General features: G+C 40.1%; 1 protein-coding gene across 10 annotated transcripts in view; it reads left to right on the top strand.

Annotated features, from left to right (window-relative positions):
- TENM2 (teneurin transmembrane protein 2) overlaps nt 1-24,271 on the top strand; it is a 644,816-nt gene that overhangs the window by 356,188 nt on the left and 264,357 nt on the right. The window lies entirely within an intron of this gene.

Below are 24,271 nucleotides of genomic sequence, written 5' to 3'. Positions count from 1 at the left end.
TGCGCCCTGCGCCCTGCGCCCGCCGGGGGTGGAGGGGGCGCTCGGGGCGCTGGCCTGGCTGGCCGGGGAGACGTCTTGGAGTCAACAACGGGGCTAGCTAACCGCCCCCTGGCCGTTCCCTCCTCCGGGGATTCGACCCTGGGCGGCAGGGTGATAGGCACTTCTCTGTTGGCCTGTGTCTCCTTCTCATGCTTGTTTACTCTCTTAGGCGGCGCTTGTGTACCCAACTAATAGAATTAGCATACCATATTTTTGCTCAAAGGCTCATGGGAAACATGCTTATAAGGATATATTGACTGCAACCTGCTGATAAATTATGCATTTGGCCTTTCCCGAAGTAATAAATGAAGACTCATTTGAAATTAAGTGTTTGGGGAGACCTTGAGAAACAGTCCCTGATTCCAGACTGACAGAAGTATAATTTTAATTTATATTTCATCCAACATACCGTCTCACTTTAATCCCTCCTGTACACACTAACAGCTTGATGCCTGAGGGGCAAACAAGAATGTACAAAAACAAACAAGAAAAAAGGGGCAGCACTGACGTTGGAGCGGAGCGTTTCAAAGCGATCTCCAGGTCTGGCTCTGTGTTGTTTTGCTTTTGCTTCTGTCCCTTTCTTACCTTCATGTCTGGTCTTCCAAGACCGTACCCACCTTAATGCCCTGAGACGAGGCGTCTGGGTCACGGGGAGGCGGGCTGGGGCAGAAAGACCTCAAAGGCAGTGAGTGGGCTGCAAGGCGGGAACCCGCCTTGTGCCCCCACCTCAGACCCTCTCATGCTTTGTGTGCTCCAACTATTATTGTTTCCTTGTCCAAGAGAACCATGAAGAGAAAACAGAGAAAGGGGATAATTCGTTTTGACCCTTCAGAAAGTTCTCACTTAGGTTTTTAAACTTTAATAAGTTAGGTTTGAAGAAAGACAAAGGAATCTGTCATCTCTCTGGTCATGGCCAGTGAATTTTCTGCACACAGCTGGAAGCAACTCTGCAAGCCACAGCATGTTATGTTGTTTCTTAACTATAATTTTTTTTGTTTTTTTTTTATAAGATCTTGAATAACGTGTGCACCATTGTCACTGCGGTCACTCTAAACTTTAATAAAGTTTATTCTCTGATGATCATATTACTTTCAACTATACCTATAGTCTTAATCTCTGGGGCTTAAAATAGGTAAAGTCAGTAGAACCCGTATGCGTATATAATATAAAATAGATATACTTAAACATCTGCACTGGTATAGTAACCCATTAATAAAACAGTTTTGTTGGAAAGCTTCCAGGCTGAAAGCAGACTGGTCCAGGAGGCTAGATTCGGGATATTTCATTGTTGGTGGTGATCTTTAAAGCTGTATAGGACTTTCTCTTTTTCTTCCTTCTGCCATAGAGTTTGTTGGGCATTAGCCCTTTTTACATCAACAGACTGTTGTTTGAAAAAAAGTTTCTGGCCATAAAGCCTACCTAGAGTGGACTAGATGGAAGAAGGAAAAGGATGAGGAGAAAGGGAAAGAGAAATGTAGTAGCTATTGTAGAAAGGGTTGGGGGAAAGTTCGGAGAAAAAAGGACCACCATCACCGTTAATCACCAGTTTTTACTGTGCACTTTGCATACGCCTGGTATTCATTCTTCGCATGCATTATCTCATGAGAGCCTGGAAGAAATACAGTGAGGTAGGATGGAACCATTGTTCCACCATTTTAAAGATGGACAATCTAGATGTAGAGGGGCAAAGTAACTTTTGAGAGGCCTAGAGCTTCAGGGAGATGGGACATTTTGAGCCACATTGGATGGAATACAAGCGGTTTCCAAACACAAAGTAAGGTGGCGAGATGTCTGATGAGTGAATATCTACATTTACTGCCCTAATTGTTATATTTATAGGGTAAATTCCATAAGAGTGTTTGCTCCTCACAGAGATCCTCCCCTTGGTGGTTAGAATACATATGCTGCACGAACTGCCTCCTCTTTCCCAGCGTCTGGGGAAAATAGTTGGTTTTCCAGGATATCGACCTTACAAAACCATTTGCAGTCAAGTGTTATCTTGACAAGGATCTGGTAGAGAGGACCAGCAGAGCCAAGCCCGTCACCTTCCTAGTTGTCTAAAGTAAGCTTTCCTAGAATTTGTGTCTGATCTGGAGAGTCCTTCTGCAGACCATTTGGATATTTGTCATTTCTCCAAGGATTAGGGCTTCTCAATGATGCTTTTGGAGGAGGCATGTTAAATACAAAGCTTGAAGAGTAGAGAGGATTGTCAAAATGTTGAAGTCAATCAGAAGGAAAAAACAAGCAAGGGCAACATCTGGATGTTCTTTGATCGGGGCATTCAAGGGCCAAAGATTAGAGAATGTAAGGCCCCTGGGATAGGGCTATCATCAGAAGTCAAACATGGGGTGCATGAGTCAGCAGATATTTGAAACTCCATTTATGGAATTCATGAATACATATAACTTGGATATGCCTCTGGTCTCATGTATAAAAACTTTGACAGTAACTAATAAAATTGTTGGGCTTTGTGTTTCTTTTAAAAATATTATTCATTCAGTATCTTATTAGCAAATATTTACAGGGCCCCTCTTGTCTACTAGGCACTATGTTAGGTGCTAGGGAGATAATGAGTAACACATGAATCTTGCCCTTAAAGCTCACACAATCTAAAGGAAGAGGTAGGTATAAAAATAAAAGGATAGTGCAGTATATACAGTAATGGAAGTATAAAGTGACTGTACAGTGGATGAAGTGATTAACTCTTCCAAGATGATCAGGAAATATTTCACAGCTGAGGGTCTGTTTGAGCTGGGTTTTGGAAAGATGATAAGAATTTGCCTAATAGATAAGTAGAAAGATGTCAGAGAGGGATCCCTGGGTGGTTCAGCAGTTTAGCGCCTATCTTCAGCCCAGGGCGTGATCCTAGAGTCCTGGGATCGAATCCCACATCAGGCTCCTTGCATGGAGCCTGCTTCTCTCCCTTTCTCTGTGTCTATCATGGATAAATAAATAAATTAAGAAAGAAAGAAAGAAAGAAAAGAAAGAAAGAAAGAATGTCAGAGATTATGGCATATTGCTTATTCCCATTCCCTACTATTTTTTTGGCATAGTCTTAGAAAGTGTAGAACTGAACAAATTAAACAAATTAACTCATTCAAAAGCTGAAACATTGTGAGTTTCATCAGATCATTTTCTTACCCACAGGAGAAGTGTAAAGTGTAGGTATGGAGCTCTTCTTTCAGGGGCATGACGCCACACGAGGATTCCCATTCTTATTTCTATACCAAATAAGGATTGATTAACTACATCCAGGAGAGAGAACCATTGAAGGCAGGGCATTCTGAAGGCTGATTGTGATGTGTCATCAATTTTGAAAATGCCGTGGAAATTTACAAACAGCCTCACCACCTCTACTCTCCCTAATACAGACTTCTGGGTGTGTTGGAAGAATTTCATAACTCTGGAAGGTGATGATCGGGCATTATGCCACGCCCAGAGACTCTAAGCCAAGTCCAGCATGCTTCTTTAGACCAGTGAAGAGCAAACCCTTGCCTCTCTGCATTGCTTTTTGATGTTCCCCTCAGTCTTAATGAGGCATGTTACATCTTCTCTGGACTGTGCTTTTTCTTCCATTTTTTTTTCTGTGACAAGTAGAAATAAAGGTGCTGATTAAGGAGGCATAGCCTGAAAATAGGACTGTTCGAATTTGGAGTTTAATATAAGACCAAAAAAAATACAAGGAAAGTTCCGTACCAGTGTTAATCATGTAAAAGTTCAATGCATATAAATTTCTACTACCAAAACCAGTCAATTCATGTATAAACCGTAACATAATCCAAGAAAAAAACAAACTCAGGGCAGAGGAACTAACAGTTGGCAGTCTGTACTGTCTTTCTCTAGCATCGTGTATTGCAAAATTACTCCATTGCTGTGTTTCTCTCCAACTACTAAGGTCTTAGAACAAAATCCATGGGCAATTCATGGTTGATACCGTGTCTCTACTGCTTCCTCGCCTGAGAGCCACAAGGTCAGGAATCCTCCTGGCCAGCAGCTTCTTGGGGAGTTTCTGAAGTCAGCTTCTCTTGTCTACAACAGTACAAAGTAGCCCGATGACTAACTTTCCTTCCTTTCTGTGTTTTGCTGAAACAAGCTTCTCTCTCTGAATCTCCTAGCGGCAAGTCACTAAAGAGAATTCCCAAGCAGGACAAAACATCCCTCTGATTTTACTTCCTCCTTGAAATACTAGAAGCTCTCTCTTTTTTTTTCAGTAATGCCTCTTCTATCTCTATAAATTTTGCCACAAGGGGAACAGAACATAAGTACATTAAGAAATCTCCATCCGATCCTCAATTCCAGAAGCCCTCATTTTAACCATCAAGTTCCTCACACTACAAACAAGTTTGCAAGTTGCTTTGTAAGACGGTCATCCATTATTCATTCAAGAAATATCTATGAGAACCTATCATGTGCCAGACACTGAGGATTCCACAGCGAAGAAGAAAAGCAAAGTCCTCACCCTTGTGATGACTCCAGGCTGGATGTAGACAGAAGTAAATAAATGATTAGACAACTGTGTCCCCCCACCACCCCAGCCCCAACAACGACAAATGTAGTATGGGCCATGTGAGGTATAGAGAAGTCAGATGCGTGAGAAATTGACATTTAAGCTGAGCCCTAAGGATGAGTAAGTGTTAATTAGACTTAAAGAATGTTCTAGATGGCAAAAACAATGACCCGCTGGGGAAAGAAACACTACAATGCCAAGAAAGGAAAGCAAGCTAAAAGGGCAGGCGAGGGCAGGATGTTGCAGAGCGTTGGGCTGGGTTAAAGGTTTTGGACTCCAGCCCAAGAATACCGAGAAGTCACTAAAGCGTTTTAAATGGGAGAATAAAACAGTAAAATAATATTGTTTCATTTTGTTTTGAATTATGGTAGCTACCATATGGTGAATAGGTTGGGGGTAAGGTAGGAAGTATAGCAAGTCTATAGGTCCAGCTCGGAGAGTGTTGTAATGGTTAAGATAAAAGGTGCTCTGGTTTTCACTAGGGTCCTGACAGCTATAGTACTCATATTTGCCTTTCCCCTACCCATCTGGCAAGAAAGTGAACATTCATAAATGTCAGTTGTATTTTGAAGGCAGAATCAGTAGGGATGAACACTTGTGGAGTTGTGGCTTAGGCAGTTGAGAGTACAATGACCAATTTTTTTACTTAGGAGGGTGGCTGGATAATGATGCCATTCCCTGAAGAAGGAACAAGTTTTCTGGCAGAAAACAGAAGTGCGGTTTTAGACACATTAAATCTATGATGCAGTGAGACTTAAGTGTAGCTGTTTTGATTCTAAATATTTTGATTCCAAAATAATAGTTGTAACATGGAAATTCATCCATTTACAAATAACAACATATTTAGTGTGTTCAAAGCTCTCAGCAATTGATTTTTTTTCTCTTTTAAAAATAACCCTCCAGAAATTGTGTTCAATTTAGTAGTTATTCTACATGCTCATATACGCCTGCAAATAACAGTTTTTCTTTATCAAATACTTTTTGCTTGGCACTTAGTTCTTACTTACATGATGCCATTTAACCCCTTAACCCTTCTGTGGGGTATATGTTACTATCCCCATCTTAAATAAGGAGAAGGGCTTGGGAAAACTAAGTTACCTACAGGTCTGTAAATAAGTAAGTGGTGGAGCTGGAATTTGAAATGGGTCTGACTCCAAATACCGTGTTTTTAGCCACCACATGATAGTGCCGTTCGAACTAGAAAAACAAAACAAAACAAAACAAAACAAAACTATGCCTATTCTGGTGGCAAACAACAGATTAATTTTCCAGGCCATGGAAATGGTGAAGTCAATGCATTACAAGTGACATAGGCAAAAAATGATCTATGGGACGAATTTCAGCCTGTTGCTGGATGTAGACTTGCTCATTGACAAAATCATTAGCCAGGCAAGAGGTAAGGGACTCTTCTCTGCAGCTCTTGAAGATTGGTGGCAACCAGTGTTGTCAGTGTGAGGCCTCGCTGCTCCATGGCCTGTGCAGCAGAGGATCAGTGTGAGCTGATAACAGATACTCTGCGTGTTATGAAATGTGAGAGCAAATTGACAACACAGAAATAAAAGTCCTGCTACTTCTTTAGCTCTGTAATTTGCAGAATTGTTATCTCCCAAACAGAGCTTGGACACATTAATAGGAGAAAGCCAAACAGCTAGGGGTACCGTGGCTGACCATTCGATCACACTTTGAGTGCCATGATTATTCCTGTTCGCAGGAAGTCATGCAAGTGCTCTGATAAAGAAAGAAGCACCTTGGGCTTGTGAAAAGCATTTTAAATATCTAAATGTGGTACCAGAATTTCAGAAAACACACTTTTTGTCTTCATGAGGAAGTAATCTTAGCCTCATCTAGATGCTTTATTGGTAGTGCGTATTTGGGAATCAAGACACAAGACCTTTAGTAAATAAGGTTTTCACAGAGAAGCAACAAGATTGTTGAAACATCCTCACCATGCTGAGCCCAAAGACTATTCCAAACTTGTTCTCAGATTGATTTTTCTACCTAAGGATTAATTTTCTGACAGAATCACTGACAAGCTTGATCTTGAGAATATTAAACCAAGGTAACCTGTTTGGGTTTCCATTTTTTTTTTTTAATGTTTTCAAGTGAAGTTTAAAACTAGAATTCATTCTGGGTGAACCAAATGCATTCAAGCACTTTTCAAATCAATAGGCAGCTTGATTTCTCCATATTGCCAAACATTATGCCCTCTCTAAATTCTCATCAGAGGCAACATGGAAATTAATGAGACCTTTAGGTTAGCCTTTCAAGCTCAGCCTTATTTTATAGCTTTACCTTGCCTTTTTGACATGGTGATCCCGCCTGGCCACCAGCAGCATTTCACGTTGCAGTGCACTTTAATTTTATAGTTTTCATAGTCTTCCTTGGAAACTGGCAGCTTATTAATCTCAATAACTGAGCTGCTCAATAGGCAAGCTCTCCAATGAGAAATGGGGCTGTGTCTTTTTTTTTTTTCCCCTTTGGTGGATGGACACAAGGGGTTGGTTGTTGGGTGGAGGCATATGGTGGGGTGGGGTGGGGTGGGAGAAAGAAAGCCAGTTGGAAAAGGTACCTCTGTACCCCACATCACTTCTTGACAATTGGCAGGAAAATAAAGAGAACTAGTCTGATCTATTGCTCTGCAATTTATGGCTTGTGGTGTTAAACACACTCAAGCCCATTAATAAGAAAATAAATAAAGTGCTGTGGCACGTGTGCAAATTACAAGGTGCATTAAGAAAGAAATAAGCATTACATCTTATTTAAGACCACTCCAGCCTGTTTTTTGGTGTGGTTTGCAAATTGGGAAGCATCCTTGAAGGTGGACGTATCCAAGGAGAGGCTGTCCTTTTCAAATTTGACTCTCACTGTAAAACTAAAGCCTTATTAAGTTTATTAAAGCTTTGGGGACTTGAACTTCTTACTTGTAAGCTAACCACAGCTAAGGTTCTAGGTAATAGGACTTTTTAAGAAGCTGTCCCCACCCCCATGGTGGGGACCCAGTTATGGATTGAGGCCACCTCGTGGTCATGCCTTGTAAGCACAAGACTCTGCCCCCAAGTCTGTGTAAATGTCTTGGGTTTAAGTTGAAAAAAGCTAAATATTTCCATCTTTGTCTGTGCTCTTTCACCCATTCAACTAATATCAGCTGTCACTCCCTTGGGGGCATTTCCTGAAGCCTTCCCAGAGGATATTTTATCTGGCTCAGACAGGGATAGGCCTGATGTAGCCCAAGTCTTTTTCTAATTCTGGCTCCCCAATGATCCTTTTCTTTTCACAGAGGCCAGATAAGGCATGCTCAGCTCTCCCAGGCAGGAGAAGTAGGCTCTGCAACTTTTTCTGCAGCTTCCTTTGATTTATTAGTCTCAGCCTTGCCTGCCTTTGTGAGGTGGAGTTTTGTGTCACCAGAATTGCAGTCCTGTACAAGGCTCTCAGCCAGGTTGCTCCACTGGGGCTGCATCCTCTAGATTAGAAGGAGAAGATTTAAGAAACTTTTTCTCAGACAGCTTTTTTCCCTCCAAAACCCACCAAACGATTTCAGGCTGCTTCATGAGTCCTATTTGCAAATAATCATTTTTAGAGGTCGTGACAATGTTAACCACAAAAGGCTCACCCTCAAAATTGTGTATTTTTAAGCCCCTTACGGAATTGCTTCTTATTCAGAATGACTGAGCAATCAGCAAATGCCCCCAATTTCTGTCATCATTGTTTTAACTGTTCTTGCCTTATATTCTGGTTTTTTCCTAGCCTTGCCTTATATTTCAAAAGAGAATGAATACTGCTTCTTTTCTTATTTGTGAAGTTGTATTGAAACTGTGTTGCAGTTTGTTAAAGCTTCAGTTGGGTACAAATATCCCTAAGTCCATTTCTCCACAATTAGTCCTCCTGTAAAGATGTTGCACCTCAATGATATGATGATTAAAAGCTGAGTTTTCAAAATCATTTGAACAAATGGATTTAAAACTCTGCACTTGGAAGAAGGTAGATGTTGCTCTTCTTGCATTGGTATGTGCTTAGATAAGAATTTAAAATGGAAAGCTTAATCTTAGTGACTTTTAATCTCTTACCAACCCAGACTTTCTCTACTAGGGAACATGGATAAAAAGGTATAAGGTGATATTGGACCCTATATAAGCATTTTATGGGACCTGGGGAAATCTACCCCACCCTGCCATCAGTAAAGTGAGAATAAATATGAAAGCTCTCTGGGAATGAGATGGTGCTTTGTACCCCTGGGTTTTGTGGGTGTCTTGTCCTCGGCTTCAGACTACTCCTTCTTGGTAGGTTAGTGTCCTCCAGTAGTATACTGAAGGCAAAAGAATGCAGAGATAATTGCCAGCTCCTAGACTTCAGAATCCTTGTGAGGAGAAATTGTGGCCTGATTAGATATCTTTTCACTTCCTGGGAACAGCTGAAGGCTATTTTTTGTTTTGATTTTTTAGGCATCATCATCATCCCTTAAATAACTACTTTGTGCCAAGTATTGTGATAGGTACTTTATGTTATCTGAGGGAAAGCCCTGTGAGATGGATATTGTTGTCCTCTTTTGGCATATCAGGAAGATGGAACTTGGGAAGATGAAGGCCCTAGGCAGAATAAGGATTCTGGGAGAACTGGATTCATGGAAATAAACTCAAGCATTAGGAATCTGTCCCTCAGCTTTGCTTTTCTCTCTTTCCCACCATCGTTCTTAAGCAGGCCTTCTTTAGTGAGATCTTTGTGGGAACTCAATTATAGCCTGTGGGCTATAGTCTCATGGCTCAGGAGCCTAACAGAAAAAGGCTATCTTCTTCCTGATATTTCAACAACACCACCTTCATTAAGTTTCATTGAACTCAACGAGAGTCACATACACACAATGGACCCAATCACCAAAGCCTGGAGAAGAGATAATGTTGATTGACTAGACCTGGATCATGCACCCATGTAGAACATCATAGCAGGTAGAGTGGCATGGTCATAATTGAGCACCATGGTTTTAAGAGACCATAAGACGAAGGCTTAGCTGCAACAACAACAACAACAACAAAATAAAGGAAAAGGAAAAGAAAAAGAAAAAGAAAAAGAAAAAAGAAAATCAAATCAAATTCAATGCTAGTTTTGCCTTAGCCTAGCTACCTTCTCTCATTGCCCAGATGATAGCGACTTTCTCCTCTGGGCTCACACAATTCTGGCCAAGATGGAGGGATGAGAGGATTTTAGGGCATCAGGTTATCTCACTTGCCTGGGCACAGAAGGGGGTTTACAGCTGATTCTAATATGTAGTAGAAAGAATAGTTCCACTGACTAATTTCCATCCCCTTCTGATTCATTGTCCTCTCTGGTTCACTTCTCAAACATCCCACGACTTTACCTTTGAGTTCACTGTGGCCACTTAATGCATTTTAACTTTTATTAGTCTCCTGATGTCTCTTTGAAGCTATCATCTTCTTTCCTGCAAAACTGCTTGGATTCCACATTTTCTAATTAAAACATGCTCATTTATTGTCTTACTAACCAGTGCTCTTTACGAGGGCTCATGATGAGCAAGTTAACTCAGAACAACTTGATGCATTTTCCATCTCCTGAAAATGGCTCAGGATGCAGTTTTACCTTTATAAAGTTGAATTACTTTGGACAATTTTTGGTTTTGCTTTTTTAATAAAACCATGAACGGAAAACATTCAAACTCTGGTTTTCAGAAATGCATTTTATCCTCTTCATGGTGAAAATTTTAGGTAGAACATTTTGTAGGGGTCAGTCAGCTCCATAATGGACCACAACGTAGGTAACAATTGAATAGTTCTACATTTAATTAGACAAAAAATTTTGTTCTAAAATACAACATGTCCTCATGTCAATAATTATGCCCATCACTATTTACACTCCTGTGATTTAATCTGGCATTACTAGAAGTACACAAACTTAGTGTAGTGGGGGAAAAAGTAGCACACGTACATTTAAACCCACCTAGAATTTCATAATAATGATGTAACTGGAAGACAGGTTGTAAGGACACAGTCCGCATGTGTCTAGGTGTACTTTGTCTTCTTAGTCTTCACCATTGTTGGCCTCGTCTAGAAATAGGGAAGCAGTGAGGAACCTCATGTCCTGCCTCTCTAATCAGGTCCACAGTACCATTCAGTTTGGGAAAGAGGAATTGTAGAATTTGCTACAGAGCTAAAGCAAAAGCCTATTTCAGGCAGACAGGAAGAGTCAGAAAGGGAAAGACAGAGACAAAAGGACCTGGTGTTGAGAATATAGAAATAAATGCATGCTGTCCACTGGGAAGTTGGTCCCTTGATTCTGTCCACTACACCAGAAGACAGACCAAGAGAAGGAATCAAGGTAACCATGATTTAGGCTGGCTTGATCATTTAAGAGAAGTAGGAATCATTTGGCAGCACAGAGGCAGAATTTTCAAGCTGGAATCCATGTTAAGGTTCCAAGTATAATCCAATATCTATTTTATAGATGAGGTGAGTGAGACCCAGATGACTCATCAAGGCCTCCCACTCTGAATGTCCAGGTGGTGCTATAAAGTAAGCCTCTGGTTGAGCATACTTTGCCGTGCATTGCTGTTCCCGGCATGATTAGAGGATTTTGTTGCCTCTTCATCTGGCAAAGAATCTTTTCTCCATTTCCTTCCATGAAGGAATTGTCAAGAATTTAAGACAAAGATTAGAGCACATATTGCAATAGATTTGGTCTTTCCACTCCTTTATTATAAAATGTATAATATGTTCTCTTGATAAAAAATATTCAACAACTTGGAAGATAGAAAATGAGAAATAATGTTCCCCTGCCCTTCCACGTCTATTTTCAAGGATATCTCTTTCGAAGTTTTATTATTTTAGGCTTCCCAAAATGTTTGTGGATGTCTGAGCGTATTTTTTTAAGTTTAATATAAATGGGACCGTGTTATACATACCATTTGGCAACTTTCTTTTTCAACTTCATGAAATATGATGGAAATCACTTCAGGTAATTTCATGTGGACCTGCCTCATTCTTGTTTTAAAGTCTGTGTAATATTCCAGGATGTCGTAATTTGTTTAACCAATCTCTTCTTTATGGACACTTAGATCACTTTCACATTTTTGCTATTACAAACAAAACTGTAATGAAGAGTCTTGTGTATATACCTTCCTTTGCATACTTATATGATTATATTCAAGAGTCAAATTCCTGGAAGTGAAATTGCTAGATCAAAGAATATGTATAATGTGCATTTTAAATTTTGATAGATTGTGCCAAATTATGTTCATCTCAATTCAAATGCTTCAGTTTCTCTTTATTCCTCCTTCTTTAATGGGCTGAATTTTCTCTTATGGGCTTAAAATAAGAGCCCTGAAGTTTATGGTATTGGATTTTAAACATAGAATTGAAAGAATTTTCTTTTTCAAGGAATAATGTACTAAGGAATACTAGAATACTCTAGGAACTCAGACCCCCCTTTCTAATGTGCCAGATGTAGTATGAGGAAGTGGTATAGCTGTGGGGAAAATCTGACTCACTCACTCCCCTTGATTCTAGCTGTAGGGCCCAACTTTTTATTCCCAAATTGTGCCTCAATATGGCCTACATGATTCAAGATACCTAACCTTTGCTGCCTTTTGTTTTCTCATTTATAATTTGGCAATGTTTAAATTTGCCTCTCCTCCCTCTCTACTTTGCCTCTATCCACCTAACGGGGATATTATAAGAATATCTAAGATGACTGAGTCAAGTTTCTGAGTCCCCAAGATAAATGCCTAGTACAGCAGTATTATTGTTCTAACTATTATAGGAGAGCATTTATGATCAAGGGCTTGAAAATCCAGCAAGGAAGACAGCCCTTTTTGTGAAAGAAGTATGTGAGGCTTCTGTCAATAAGAGGCCCTCAGGCCAAACTTATATAGTTTCTTTATCTGCAACTCCAATTTTATGCTAAATAAGGATTTTTGTATTTCCCACCTCCCGCTGGTAATCCCATTACCAGCTCTGTTCATAAGACTTCAGCTTAATTCAGCCAACATTTACAAAAGTTCTATTAGAAGCTGACCACCAGGGAAGGTGCTAAGGTTAAAAGTGAAAAAGACCTGGCCCTCAACCCCTAACAGTTACAGTCTTGTGGGGAAAAGACAGCTACAGAGATAATTTATATTAATATAAAACACTACAATGTGGATATAAGGGTGATATGGGAACACAGGGTGGTGAGGGATACCCACCTACCCAGTCAGGGAAACCCAGATGGCAGGAATGGGGTCTGGTTCCCATTTTGAAGGAAAAGTATTCCCTGTCAAAAGGGCACTCCAGGAAGAGGAAAGGGACTAAGACCAGAAAAGCAAGAGTGTACAAGCATTCTGATCAACTGGGCTGGAACTTAGGAAACAACGCTAGGAAGGTCTTGTGGCTCATGTTAGAGCCACCTTCTGGGCCCAGCAAAGCACCTGATGGTATATTCTGTGTGGGACGGGGAGCCTGCAAAAGTGTGTTATGGTCACATTTGTAGTGAGAAGTAGGAAAAGCCTCAGCTGACATACCAGAAAGACAAGAAATGAAAGTTCACAGAAGCTCACCAAAGGATCTCATGTTGGGGAAAGGAAAAGAGAAGGGAAGCAAGGAAGAGGGGTTGGACAAGAAGGAAAGATACATCCTCTGAGGAGGCAGGTTATGGGATTCATTGATAGCTCTCTCCAGAACAGTAAAAGCCAGCATTTATTAAGGGTCTCCTTAGTGGTACGTATGCGCTGAGCCCATTTAACACACGCAATATCCCTATGCTGTATTTTCCATTATTTTCACTTAAGGAAACCGAGTTCAACACATCGTTTTCCCAAGGCTGCCCAGCTTACCAGGCTGTGAACCCCACTTCCTGCCCACAGTTTACCAGTTCACCACTGCGCTCTTCAGTCTCCTAGACCAGGCAGGTGCTGCACCAGCCTCCCCCTGACCTTGACCTTCTTCTTCCTTCCCTTGTTGGCCCCTGCCCTCTTCATCCACGGCTCTTCTCCTTCCCCCTGCCCTCACAGAAATCCAGACCCTGATTGGCTTCTCCTGAAACCACTTAACCTCTTATCAAGCAAAACCTAAGAGCCAGAAAGGACCCCAGTTCAAGTCCAAGCCTCTGAGATGTCTGCAAAGACAGCCTCCCCTGACAAGGCTCCCCTTTAGTTTTGTTTAATTCTGACGCTTGCAAAGAAAATGCCTGGAGGCGGGCACCTGGCTTTTAGTCGAACATGCCACCTACCTGTCAGGCAGCTTTCAATTTACCATGCCTCAGCATGTCCAACCGCATCTTCGTCAAGACTTCCAAGATGGCAGTGACAAGCTTTTCGGGTACTTAAGGCAAACATGCATGACAGTTTTCCTTGACACTTGCATTTTTAAAAAGCCTTGCCTGGGGCCCTAGGAAACCCAGCATTTAGGAAACCAGGAGCCTTTCAAGAAGCCAAGCTTTAAGAACCTGCTTCTCTGGGACTTGTTTTGTGACAGGGACACTGCAGGACCTGCTTGAGAGTATATTAAACACCATGGCAATATTTATGCGTTGATGCTAAATGATGGTTGCCTTTTTTAATGGCATTTTTCGACGACTGAAATGTATGGATCTGTTCAGTGCATTGTCAGTGGGTATGTGGCTGGCCTACAAACACACTTAAATGGCACACTTCTGCAAAGCATTAATTTCTAAGTGTCCAACAGATATATGTAGGCAGGCAGACATGTCACAGGGGTTGCTATAAAGCTTAATTAATATCCCTGAAGAGCTCTTATATCATTTCAAGAAGAGTGCTAAATAAGAAGAAAACATTGTACCTATGGATATTGCACATAGAAAGAAATGCGGGTGAATACACTGATAGGTCTTTGTATACTTGCTCATGTCTCAGAGGGTCTGATGTAAATTCAAATGGGAAAAGAAATTGTGTGAAAGATAACCATCTTTTATTTGAGTGTTAAAAAAAAAAAAAGCCACAGAGCCCCAAACTTAAACGCTAGAAATCCCTACACACTATTGATGTGGAAGCAAATCTCTAGTACACAAAAATGAGTAGTAGTTTTCTTTCTTCTTCTCTTGTTTTCCTTCTCCTCTGCTAATCCCTATGTCTAGGATTGCTTGGGTGGCACAGTCGGTTTAGCATCTGGCTCTTGATTTCAGCTCAGGTCATGATCTCAGGGTATTGAGATCAAGTCCCACATCGAGCTCACACGCTGGACATGGAGCCTACTTAAGATCCTCTCTCCCTCTTAAGAATTATTCTTAGCTATGCAGGAATTTCGATAAATCGGTTTTGTTTTTCTTTCTAAGCCTTGAAGAAATCCCATAACATAGTCTACCTGCTGCTTTTTATTTTTATGTTGTAATATAACTTCCTTTCTTCCCTCCTGTCTTCCTCCTTCCCTCTTTTCCTTTTCTTCTTCCTTCCCTCCTGCCTTCCTCACCAAGGGATTAGGTCTTAAGAACCTACAAAAATCTAGGAAATAACCATTATTGGTGGTTTGTTGGTTTGCTTTTAATTTCTTTCTGGGCCATAGTGTACTCATTCAGAAATAGAGGGAATGTATTAGAATTTTCTTTCTCAAAGATGTACCTCATGGGGGTACCGGTTTTACTGGCTTTAAGACTGGGAAAGTGGATGGGTATAAAACTAACATGACCAAATAAGCAGAACGATAAATGTTATATGTAGAGTATCAGGATATTTAAGATATTAAAGACTTGTGAAGATCCTGTAGTAATCCCCTAAATTTTCTTTGCTCTGGGATTTCCCAAATATCATGAAATGCTTTCTTTACCTGAAGCTAGTAATATATAAATACACTCAATGATCCAAAGAAGATACTTTGAGGGCTTATATTTCAGATCCTCTTTGATCTCCTGACAGAAGGAGGAAATGTAGGATTTCTTCAAACCCTTGCTAGAGAAGGACTATCTGAATTTGCCTTTTAAGATAAAACATAATTTCTCTCTAAGCGCTGAAATTTTAGAAATTCATCCATGCTCAGATTCATTCATCAGGTTCTACAATATTTGGACCTGGTGAGCAAGTACTATTTATAATACAGTATTCAGAATATATACTAACAATAAAAACTTTTTAATAAAAATGTCATGGGTAGATCCCTTTCCTAATAAGTTCTAGTAGTTTTCCACTAAAACCTCTTTCCTAAAATGAGAGACTGTTGACTTGGCATGTTAAACATTTTATAAGATATGAAGTGTTATTACTCTTTCTGTGACTACTGCTACTTAGCCCTTTGATGATGCTTTTTGTTCCTGTAATGTCAAAGTGTTCAAAAACAAACTCCTAACATGGGTAGGATGAAAGAATACTGGCAGTATGTTTAGGGCCAACCAGAATTAGACCTTGCTGAGGAGTTCAAGGTTGATCATTTTCTGTATTGAGAAAACAGCTAAAGGTTCCCCTAAAAGTCTAACATAAAATTACCCTATGACCCAGCAATTCTCCTATGTATATCCTCCCCAAAATTGAAAACAGGTGCTCAGATATTGTTACACAGATGTGCAAAGCAGCACTATTCACAATTACCAAAAGATCAAAATAACCCAAATGCCCCCCAGTGTATGAATGGATAAACAAAATGTCGTGTATGTATATTTGTATATACCCCCCCCCCACACACACACACGTACACAAATACTGGAATAGCATTCAGCCTTAAAAAAGGAATGAAATGCTGATAAATGCTACAATGCAGATGAATTTGAAAACATTATGGGAATTGAGAGAAGCCAAGCACAAAGGTCACATATTTTATGATTCCATATATATGAAATATCCATAATAGGAGAATCCATAGGGACAGCAATCAGATTAGTGGTTACCAGGAGCTAGGAGTAGAAGAACAGGGATATGGGAATTACTGCTTAATGGGTACAGGGTTTTCTTTTGGAGTGCTGAAAATGTTTTGGAACAAAATAGAGGTGGTGGTGATACAGTATTGTACATGTACTGAATGCCATTTAAAATGGTTAATTTGGGGCAGCCTGGGTGGCTCAGTGGTTTAGCACCACCTTTGGCCCAGGGCATGATTCTGGAGTGCTGGGATCAAGCCCCACATCGGGCTCCCTGCATGGAGCCTGCTTCTCCCTCTGCCTGTGTCTCTGCCTCTCTCTCTCTCTGTCTCTCATGAATAAATAAAAAAAAAAAATCTTTTTAAAAATAAATAAATAAATAAATAAAATGGCTAATTTTATGTTATGTGAATTTCACCCCAATAGGATTTTTTTTCATTAATTAAGTAATTAATTAATTAAAGGAAAACAACTAGAGGATCAACATATACCCCTTGTTATGAAAAGTCTACTCAATGGAGAGGCAATAAGATAGGCTCATCTCCTGCCCTGATCTTTTCCAAGAAAAATGTTAAGAAGAAATGTCTGTTTCCAAAACATGCTTTGGAATGGTTAACTTTGAAGGTGCTATGCAAAATACCAGTACATGTGATTTGGTTAATACTGATAAATGAATCCAAGGGTGCATTGTGTTACCATCTGGAATTATCAACCTGATCCCCATTCAACATCAGACTTTCCTAAAATTGTAGAAGCACCAAAGATAAGGAAATAAAGACAGGTATATCAGACAGGAGTCCTTTGTTATAAAGGTAGCAGGGGAGGGAGGGTGGAGAAAGATAAATGGATTCTTCTCTGGGTGGAGGAGGGTGTACACAAGATTTTTCAGAGATGAAACTATTCTCATATTCTTATAAAAGTGATTTGGAAGAGAAAATGCACCATGAAATCTTTTTGTTTGCAGAGATACCAAACCTATGAAGATAAACTGCTCTGTAGGTAGGCAGAGAAGTGACAGATAAGGAGCAAGTACATTTACCCCAAAAAATCCTTCTAGGCTTGTAGGAAGATTATCTCTGAGCTTCTGGTTACAAACCAGAAACTGGCCCTGAGATTAGTGTAAACTAATGCCTGAACATATATGTCCACTGGATTGCTGAGGAAAGAGGAAGGGAGGGCTACAAAATGCACAGCATCACTAAGTAGAATCCTAGAAATTAATCAAAAGTGCATTATCACTATTTTTGAAAACCATCATGAGTTCTCAATGGAAATAATCTGTGTGATTAAAGCTAACATGCCTCAAGAATGACAGAAAAGTTGAAGAGAATTCCAACTTAAAAGATCAGGGAAAAGGAAAGGCTCTCATTGAAATGTGCCAAAAAGCCTCCTCAGATTAGGAAGATGCAGGTTTCTCAAAGGATTTAAAATAACCATGTGTAGGCATAATGAAAACATGGTCTTGTTTACCAAAATCTTGAAACCCAGAGTGACAGGGCATCCCTTGCAAAGGACACTGCAGGATAAATAAATAGATGTGTTGGATCTGAGAGCAGATAGAAAAATTTTCAAAATCTAGATTGGCTCATTCTTTTATTCACTTACTAAAAATTCATTGAGAACCAAACACGTGCCAGGCATGTTTCCAGGGCCTGGGGATACAGTGGTAAGGAAGACTAAATCCAAGCTCTCAAGGAAAGCGCATGCCATTGAGGGAAGCAGGTAGGAAACAAGGAAAGAGCTACTCAAAGGGTAAGTGCGGAGCAGGTGAGAAGGCAGGGTCTTTATACTAATGCCATCACTCCACCTCCCACAAGCGCCAGTCACTGGAGATGGTTAGTCCCAAGCTGCAACCTTGGCCAAAGTAGGGTAATGAAATAAAAAGCTGATCAAGGAAGCCTTTCTAAGAAAATGAGCTTTGAAGGGGAGATTGAAAGGTCTCAGAAGGAGGAGTCATGCAGAGATCTGAGTTAAGGACTTTCCAGAGGGAGACAATGTGAATACCCTGAGATGCAGAGAAGCTTGGCATCTTTGAGGGACAACAAAATAGTATGGTAGAAGCCTCTGGCACCACGTGATACATATTCCGTGCTCAATAAATATTGGTTGACTCGTGACTTCATATTTTATTGTTTTAAATATTTTATTTATTTATTTATTTATTCCTGAGAGACAGACAGAGAGAAAGAGGGAGAGAGAGAGAGAGAGGCAGAGACAAAGACAGAGGAAGAAGCAGGCTCCATGCAGGGAGCCCAACGTGAGGCTTGATCCCGGGACTCAGGATCATGCCCTGGGCCAAAGGCAGGTGCTAAACCGCTGAGCCACTCAGGGATCCCATGACTTCATATTTTAGATTTTGAATTGTGCCAAAGGAAAAGGAGGAACATGGTACCTGCATGTGTTAGACACCGCCTGTGGGTCAGTCTCTGTGCCTGCAGATTGTATTCATTATCTCTTCAGCCCTTCCAGCAGTTCCGTAATGCAGATGCTGTTATCTACCCATTTTTTGGAGGAGGCACCTGTGGCTCAGGGAGATTAATCAGCTTTCCCAATATAATACAGTTCCTGGTAGAGTTGTGATTTGAGTTCAGCTATGCCTGACTCTAAAGCCTGTAAATTTCCACTGTTCCTTAATTGCTGTGTTCCTTCAGCAGATACTTGTGAGCACCTACTATGAACAGAGAAAGGTATCAGGAAGCAAAAGATAGAGGACCTGCCTTTGAGAAGCTTGTAATATGACTGGAGAGACAAGGCAAATAGACAGGACAAATGTAGTAGCATGAAGCAGAATATGATAAAGGGACATGCCCTAAGGTTTCTTCCAGCTCGAAAATTCTTTGACTCTCTGAATGGTACAGGCAATAAACTCGATGGGAGAAATCATTCTGCTCGTTGATTGTATCTGATGGCGGGCATTCTTTCTTCATCTACCTCTGGCTGCCGGTGAACACAAATGCAAGTCTATTTGAAATGGCTGTCTCTACACTCCCATATTATAGTGTATGGTGAATTCAAGGTCAAGTTTGAAGTCAAAGTCAGAAGTCTTTGTTTTTTTCCTCTACTATATCAAGACTTTTACCAATTAACTTGAAAAAAGTCAACAAGTTAACAACTCCAGGGGAAAAAAAAGACTCCTCATTTCATCCCAAAGACTCTGAAATGGATTTGCTCACAAAACACCAGGTTTCTTTAGTGACCTCCAGAGACCTTGCCTGTCACACTGAGTAGTATATCATTTCATGGGGGGGAAAAAAAAGAAGTTTTACCATGAAAAATGCTATGTTATATCACAGTGTGACACTATTTAAATATCAAGAGTCGAAGCTTCTATTTAAAAAACGGAAGGCAATAAATTGAGTTGCTAATTATTCCAGCTGTGAGTATTTTTGGTATGACTGCAAATTTTGAAGAGGGCAAAATAGAGGATTTTCCTGTTGTTCATGGCATATGCAAATGTAGTGATGGTCCCCTATGATCTAAAAAGTTCAGGGATCAGAAACCTTGAAAGCCTATTTTTCATTGCATCAAAATTGGTTTGAGTCTAAGCTTAGGGAATCGTGAAATGAAATGGGCTTTTAATTATACTAATTGGGTTACTGGCTTCTTTTTCAAACTTGGGAAGTAGCAGTTTTTAAAAAACATTTTTAGAGTTTTATGTTAAAGGCAACAGTTCCCTTCTCAACCCAAGCATAAATTCCCAACTGGAAGAAGAGAATATATATATTAGTAGTAACTTCAATTCCTTCTCTTCCTAATAAAACTGTTTTGGAGGGGTTGGAATGCCTGCAATGTTCCATTCACTGTGCTAATTAGAATGGATCATGCATTCAACAAATATTTTAAATGAGCTGGGCACTGTGCTAGGTCGAGGAGATCTAGTAAAGACCAAGACATACATGATTCCTGCCTTCAAGCGATTAATAGCTACATTTATTGAACATTCACTGGACATCAAGCTTGATGTTAAGCATCTCACATGAATAATGTTACCCAATCCCCCTAAACAAGTCCATGAAGGTACTAACATCCTCTCACTTTACAGATGAGGCCACCTAGTGAGGATAAGTAAATTACCCAGTGTCACACGGTAATAATAGGAGCCGGGACCCAAATCCTGGTTGTCCAAGTCCAGAATCTGTAGGCTTAGTACTGCCTTCTTGGTATGATCCTATTGGTTTCAAAAATAATAATAATAAATGAATGTTTATATGTAGGGAAAAAATCTGACTCTAGACATCAAATGTTTACTAGTCTTTCTCTTGAGAATGGAATTTTGCTTTTTTAAAATTTATGACTTGATTTTTTATAATGTTACATTTTATATTTGCAAATAGGAAAATAAATACAGAACACTTAAAAATAACTTAGTTTTGCTATTCAGGAAGTGACTGGACAGTACAATATTCAATATCAATCTTTCTCATGATCTCTCATGCTTTTTCCATCCATCCTGTATGATACTCTCTCTCTCTCTCTCTCTCTCTCTCTCTCTTTCTCTCCATGCCCCATGTCTCTCTGTGTCTCTCCTAGGAGCCCACCCATAGAGTTTCCCCTCTACTATCAACATTCCTTCTCGGACTGGAGAGTGTAATAATGATGCCAGAAAGGGTGGTGGTTATTTAACCTCTCTCCAGCTAAATGTTTTATTATAACTCCTGAAAACCTAATTACAGTAACTTTACATGCTACAGTACCCTTTATGGGCTGCCTCTTTATTAAACTTACTCCTTTAGAGACAATAAACCTGATGCTTCAAAGGGCAGAACCAGGACCAGTAAAATGTGATGAAATCTCCCATTTTCCAGTGCACACCTGATCTCCCTCACTGATCACCCCATCCCCACTCCAGGTGCATTTCTGCTTCTATCCTTTCTCTGGCTTTTTATCAAATTTCAGCAACTGCATGTATGATATTAAAAATCTTTTAGGGATTAATGGGCTGTGTATCAATATTTTCATCCACTATTCTGAATACCTGTGAGTTTATTTACTGGGGAGGTCAATTTTCTCAGTAGAACAACAGTCAACACCTGGTTTCTCTGATAACCAGAGCTGCCTTTTTGCACACGGCACTGTGTTAAGACCATTCAATAGTTTTGTTTGATTTCAAGGAGAATGTTTCCTGCAGCTGACTTCATGAGCAACAGAGAACTCATCTGCCCTGCCAGTCATTAGTTGTGGTGGTTGGCTCAATGGTGGGAGGAAATAGTGGGAGACAGATTGACAGAGAGGAGAACAGAGAGGGGTAGGGGTGGGGACCACCAAAACTTGACCTTTGGAGTTGAGGCAGTGCAGTTATTTGTGTAATACATTTCTTTTCAAAGTCCTCCTGGGATTTCCCCCTTGGAATAAACACAAACCATTAGAAAATAGGGAAACTGCCTTTTAGGATCCCACTGGTTGCAACCTGAGAAATGGTACTTGGCGTTAAGGGATTTTCTATATTCGTTTCCTTCTTTGGCAGGATTGGAGGTTAATGAGTGAGTTTACTTGTGATTGACTCCGAAAAAAAGGACAAGAAATCTTTTGTTTGGGTCTCATGTGGTTTAACCAGCTACCACTTCTCAATGCTTCCACTCTAGATTAGTCAGACTCTTTCTGTATCATAAAAATATAATAAAAATTCACAGTATTTTGCATTGATGGGGTCATTCTTATATGGATGCTATGCATGAGTTTCTTGTTTGTTAGACTTCTTTTCAAAATTTTCCATGGTTGTTTAATCAGAGAAAATGTATGCCCTTAATTTTCTAAGCCAATTTGAAGCAAAATCCTGGTTTGCCAAGATTCTGCCTAAAATACATGTCTTTGCTATCATGTAAAATGCATGGGAGAATGGTTGTTAGCTATTCTCTCTCTCTCTCTCTCTCTCTCTCTCTCTCTCAGTTTTTATTAGATGGTTTTGATTTCACATGAGGAAAACTGACATTTACCAAAAAGATAGCTGCAGGTAAAGTGATGATCACTGTATTCTTAAGAATTCACTAGGATCTAGGGTCCAGAGCTGAGGACACAGCTCTGTCCTTCCTTGGCCTTACTATTTAATTCCATGGCCGTTCAGAGCCTTCCTGTGCCAGGAAGGATACTGGGTGCTAGGACTAAAGCCCACATGGCTAGAAAGGGAAAGAAGCATGCGAGCTCTTCTTTTATTTTTTGTAAGGCATCAAGGACTGGTTTTCTCTATCCCTTTGAGTGTTAGCAAACTCCAAGGACAGCACTTTGGGGGCCCCTCATTTGCCTTTTCTTTCTGAGGCACAAGTGGCCAATTCTGAGAGCAATTGAGTTGTGCTTGAAAAATGTCAAGTGCATTTGGAAACTACACATTTTTGCTGACGCCTGGAGTCCTGAGCTGAGCTACTTCCATGACCGACCGCTGGGAAGAAGTTCAGTTGGGGCATCACAAATGATTCATCAGAGCATACTGAGCAGGCCCCTGAGGGGGAAAAGCTGTCTTAATAGCTAGTTCAGGGAGAAATCCCCTAAGCCTTCATGGTCCTCCCAGTGACCATCTGGCCAGACCATTACCTTGTGGGTCTTGCTTCATTTTATTTATCTTTTTTTTTCCCCTGCAGCATGTGACAGCAGTCCTTGGGTGAATCAAAGCTTGCATTTTTTTCAACTTGTGATAATGAAAATTTTCAAATGTACAGAAAAGTTGGAGGAATAGTACAAAGTAAGAATAAGCACCTGGTTTCAACAATTGCTATTATTTTGCCACTTTGCCTTACCTATAAAGAGATCTAGAGATACTTCTGCTGAATCATTTGAATGTAAATTTTAGACTTCTTGACACTTTACCCTAAAGGCATCAGCATTCAAAACTCTCATTTAGAAAGATGCATCTAGGGCAGCCCAGGTGGCTCAGCGGTTTAGCGCCGCCTTCAGCCCAGGACATGATCCTGGAGACCCGGGATCGAGTCCCACATCAGGCTCCCTGCATGGAGCCTGCTTCTCCCTCTGCCTTTATCCCTGCCCCTCTCTCTCTCTGGGTCTCTCATGAATAAATAAACAATCAGAAAAAAGAAAGAAAGAAAGAAAGAAGGAAAGAAAGAAAGAAAGAAAGAAAGAAAGAAAGAAAGAAAGAAAGATGCATCTACTAAACATCTAGTGTGTTCTCTAGATGTATGGAATTTTAAAAGATATGTATACTAACCATCAGACAAATGTGAGAGGGGCAAAATGGTTAGAGTTTCTTAAACTTGAAAACCACATAGAAAGCTTCTTAACCAATAAATGCCCCAGACCCTAGCCCTGAGTCTGAATGGAGGCCAGCAAGTTCTACTTTTCTAATAGAGCACTAAAGTGATCACAAAGCAAGCATTTATGGGACACTTCTTTGGAACTTCTTTTTTTTTTAATTATTTGTTTGCTGAATTTAACCTTCTGAAGATTTGCAATACCAGGGTGTAGCTGTGTTGTAGAGAAATGGGAGTCTACATATCTTTGGTACTTTGGTTTTATCATTTTAAACATCAGAAACTAGAAAAAAAAAAGGAATATGATAACCAAATGAATTTCATTTAGCTATGATCATAACAGACACCATGATACCAAAGGGAGGACTGAGAACTATAGTCTACTAGGGTTAATGCAGTGCTGAAAAGTACATAGTGTTTAATTTTCCTGTGGAAGGATCTGGCCTTGTATGTATAAATATAAACATCTGCCTGTATGCACATACACAAATTTGCAAATCTGGCAAACAGAAGTCAACAGGGCAGAAGGAATCTTAATTTTAAAATTAAAATGTTTGCAGTGCTGTCCTGTTAACATTCATTGTTTAGCCTTAGGAAGCTGTAGGTCATTCATTTAACAAAGATTTGCTGAGTACCCACTATGTGCCAGCCTCTCTTCTAAATGTCAGGGTACAGTGTTGAACACATGAGACAAAATACCTTTTTGCTTTAAATGTCATAGAAGTTCAGATCTAATGATGGAGATAGA

This window comes from Canis lupus, chromosome 4 (genome assembly GCF_011100685.1).
Source record: "Canis lupus familiaris isolate Mischka breed German Shepherd chromosome 4, alternate assembly UU_Cfam_GSD_1.0, whole genome shotgun sequence".
NCBI lineage: Eukaryota > Metazoa > Chordata > Mammalia > Carnivora > Canidae > Canis > Canis lupus.
This window is presented reverse-complemented; position numbering and strand designations above follow the sequence as displayed.